The following is a 4449-nucleotide window of genomic DNA, read 5'->3' as shown; positions in this document are numbered from 1 at the left end:
AGCCTCGGATAAATCGGATGAAGATGGATGGATGGATGGATGGATGGAATTTTAATATCTAGTAAGCGGTCCATTTACAAAACAGATAATAAAGAGAGCAAGTTATCTTTAAAAAGTGAAATTTCAACAGTGTATCTTATTACTTAAGCACAACACATCATAATGTATCTGCAAAAGAACAAAACCTGAAAACTGACTATTTTTGCCCTTTGCAAATCCAGATTGTACCTTTGAATCACTGGTTCTGTTGAGCCGCCTGCTTGACATTCCTCCTCCAGAGGAAAGTCACTCAGCTTGGAAATGTTTTCCAACAGATGTTTAGGACTACCAAAATTAACCTTCTAACTAAATGAATGGGAAGAGAGCCACAAATTTTTATGATCACTGTGGACATGGAAACTGTATGTAGAGACTTGTTAATCAAATCTAATAATAACTGCTTAAAGAGTTTAATGACTTTGAACCAAAACAAGTTTTATATTGCAGGCTATGCTTCTATGGTCTTTCTTATCATTTCTATGTAGATGAAATTCAGATGTATATGTCTTTTAAGCCTCACTGATTGAACAGGTCAAATCAAATCACTTTTATTGTCACATCACATGCGCAGGTACACTGTACAGCACATGCTAGTGAAATTCTTGTGTGCAAGCTTCACAAGCAATAGAGGTGTGCAAAATACAATAACATAAGAACAAGCACAATATAAGAATGGGAATCTGAGACTTATAAGAATAAATATATGTACAAATATAAGAATGTATGCGCATTACTGAGTGTGTGTGTGTGTGTGTGTGTGTGTGTGTGTGTGTGTGTGTGTGTGTGTATACATATGTATAAAATTCAATTAAATATATAGAGGTCAGCAGTTGGATATTGTGTTCCGGTAAGTGAAGCGGAGGTGTCTATGAAGTGTTCGGCAGTCTGATGGCCTGATGCAAAAAGCTATCTCTCAGTCTGCTGGTTCGGGACCGGATACTGCAGCATCTCCTGCCTGATGAAAGTAGGTTCACCCTAAATCACTGTTTAACCCAGATTGTTCTTGCCAAGGTTGAGACCATGATTATATTTTAACTTTGACATAAAACCAGCTTGATCAAACTAGAGAAAATTTCATCCATTTGTGTCATTAGATTACTGTGAAGGCCTGTGAGAGCCAGCGAGAAGGGGGAGATGGGTTGTTTTTACCTTATATACTTTATTTCCGTGTATATGTGCACCTTTCATTAGATCATTGCTCCAATTTCCCTTGTTACAGATAATAATGGGTGTGGCTCTAGATCTTTTTACAGTACTCTAAATTGGGTATGGTTCATATTATTGTCCGATAACACAATTCTTCTAGATGTGATAGCAAGAAAGATCTTGTTATCAGAGAATATATGGCACTGAAATGAATGGTTTTCAATTTTATTGAAAAACCATAATAATCCATCCCCAACCAGTTGTGGTTGGGGATGAGCAGATTGAACACAAGACATCCTGTGGAAGAGAGCCACAGGAAACACATATTGAGTGAAAAGGGTGAGTGAAGAAGAAACACAATGCACAATTCCTGCAATTTAATTAATTCCTATATGTTATCTGGCTTCACGGATAGATAAAGTTTAAGTGTCATCTGCATAGCAGTGAACATGTGTGTTTCTTCTAATGATACTGCGTAAGAGAAGCATATATAATGTAAACAGAACTGGTCTTAGCACCGAACCTTGTGGAACTCCATAATTGACCTTAGTGTGTGAAGAGGACTCCCCATTCACATGAACACATTGGAGTCTATTAGATAGATTACATAGATACAAACCACTGCAGTGCAGTACCTTTAATACCTACAGCATACTCCAATCACTGTAATAAAATGTTATCGGCTACAGTATTAAACGCTGCACTGAGGTCTAGCAGGGATGAGTCCACTGTCAGAGCCATAAGAAGATTATTTATAACCTTCATTAAAGCTGTTTTTGTGCTGTCATGAGCTCTGAAACCTGACTGAAACTCTTCAAATAAACCATTACTCTGTAGATGATCAGTTAGCTGTTTGACAACTACTCTTTCAAGAATTTTTGAGATAAAAGGAAGGCTGGAAATTGGCCTATAATTACCCAAGACAGCTGGGTCAAGTGATGGCTTTTTAAGTAATGCTTTGACTACTACCAGCTTGAAGGCCTGTGGTACATATTTCAAATTACCTTTACACTGGGCCTGATTACAATCATCATTTTTGAACTTTTGAATCATTTATGACTAATCATAATTCCATTTTCATATACTGACAACATTATTTTTAATAGCTTAGTTTAAATTTCAGACATCAAGACTTAAGGCAATCTTAAATTAGCTGAAATTAAAACATCTGAACTGAAGATGAGAGCCGGTAGAAATACACAGTGGAATTATCGGAAATCCGTAACAATTCGTTTGTAGCCATCCAGAATGCAGTTTCAAGAAGGAAAAAAATGCAACAGTGGATATATTGAATCTGAACGCCCTATTCAACATGTCTAAAATGATATTCATCCTACAGATATCTTCAAAATATTACCAGTGTTGCTATTAAATGTTAAAACTGCTTGCCATGGCTACAGGGGCCTGTGCATGTCTAATAAAGGGCTTATATCATACCAGTAATGTGTATTACTAACACATGTCAGTTTCAATCTAAACAGAAAAAAAATGCATCATGCCAATTATTTCACCAATCCTAAGTCCACCGCCCACAACATCCTGAGAGGCGCCCTGATCACAATAACTAAAAACACCTGTGCCTGTGAGTGCAGCCCTCAGTACTTAATGGATTTCAGCACTTTTCCAGGTCTAGTCTGGAGTAGCACATACCTTCATTGAACCACCTGTCCTGCAGATGTTTTTAGGTTAACCCTAAACATTAAATACAACTTCCAGAACAATCAACAGTAAGGGTTAGCATGATAAATCATAACTACTGCATAAATCTAACACACATTTTAGTTTTTCTACCAGCAATTGTCATCGAGGGGGAGCTTTCTGTACACCACTAGTAACATGCAGGTAAATATACTGTTTCATGAAGCGATGTGCTATAGTGAAATCAGCATTATATGATTAGTCTTGAAATCAGCATTATATGATTAGTCTTGTTACAAATTAATTCCAGTTTTATTCTGGTCACAGTTTTTGTTGCTCCACTAAAGTGGCTGAGGGCCATAAACTGGAATTATAGTTTAAAAAGGAATGGTATTAATTGTAAACTCAGATTTACAAAGTCAGTAACAGTGACCAAGAAATGCTGTATGAATTCTTTGAAATATCATACACGAATCACACACAAGCTGAGGCAGAAGACTTCTGGGAAGAGAGTTAATAGGATCAACTGATCCTGTTTAATTATCAAAGCCATTTAAGATTATTTTATATTTTTAAAGCAAAATGATCAATAGTCAAACTCAACTTTTTTTTTTTTAAATGTAAGTCATTGCCATGGTAAATGTATCTAACCTGGTTTACAATTCTCTGGGAGATTTTGAATTTTTTCCACTAAGTTGTTTGACGGAAACATGTCAGGTAAATTAAGGCTTAATTTAAGAATAAACTGCAAATTCCAAGAAGATTACATGAAATGCAGTACCTCTGTTTACTCAGTCGCACACCTCTGGTTATAATGGACACAATGACATAACTGCTCTGTTTGCACTTAGCGTAACCACTGTGCCTGTAGCCAGCTATGAGGTCACTGATGTTTGGACATCAGTGAGCTGAAGTGCAAATCAAATGTAAAATTTAAAAAAAAAAGGAAAAAATTGTTTGTCCCTGCATTCTTTAGTCTTCTTTTATACTTTAATGTTTGTTAGTTTGTGTCTGCTGTGCTAATAATGAGTTGTAAACATGGGCACATTCATAAACACCTTGCTTTAAGAGCATTTCTTGTATTCTCTGTAATCATATATCTTCTAATTGCCTACAGCAATCTGCTTGTTTCTGATCTGCCAGACTACAAACCATTCTGTAAGACGTTATGCTCTTATCTGTAACAAATGTTTAAAAAAAAGTGACCTGATACAGTGTTTGCTATTTGGCTTTTTACTAACATTTAAATATCTATTAACAGCCAGGGTTGAGCTTAAATCTGGAAAGGTTTGGACATATATAAATAAAAAACTGGGTCTTGATTTCAGCCCCTCAGTTCATTCTTGAAATAATATAGTTTTCTCCTTTTCCTTTTCTTCTGATTGGCTGCCCCTCACAAACACAAGCCTTGAGCAGAAGGTGGGTGTGGCCTCTATACTTATACAGCCAGAGCTGTGTATCAGAGATTACCATGTTCATTTTATGAAGAGTAACTGAGCATTTAGAGCAGGCTGAAACCTGAACCTTTGGCTCAAAAGGATTAGTCCTCATTAAAGTAGCGAATGGTACTCATGACCATTGATCAGTGGGTTTTGGTCAGTGGTTGTTGATCAATGGTCATGAGAA

The sequence above is a fragment of the Haplochromis burtoni genome, unplaced genomic scaffold (genome assembly GCF_018398535.1).
Source record: "Haplochromis burtoni strain Fernald_Lab_line unplaced genomic scaffold, NCSU_Asbu1 Contig_239, whole genome shotgun sequence".
Lineage (NCBI taxonomy): Eukaryota > Metazoa > Chordata > Actinopteri > Cichliformes > Cichlidae > Haplochromis > Haplochromis burtoni.
This window is presented reverse-complemented; position numbering follows the sequence as displayed.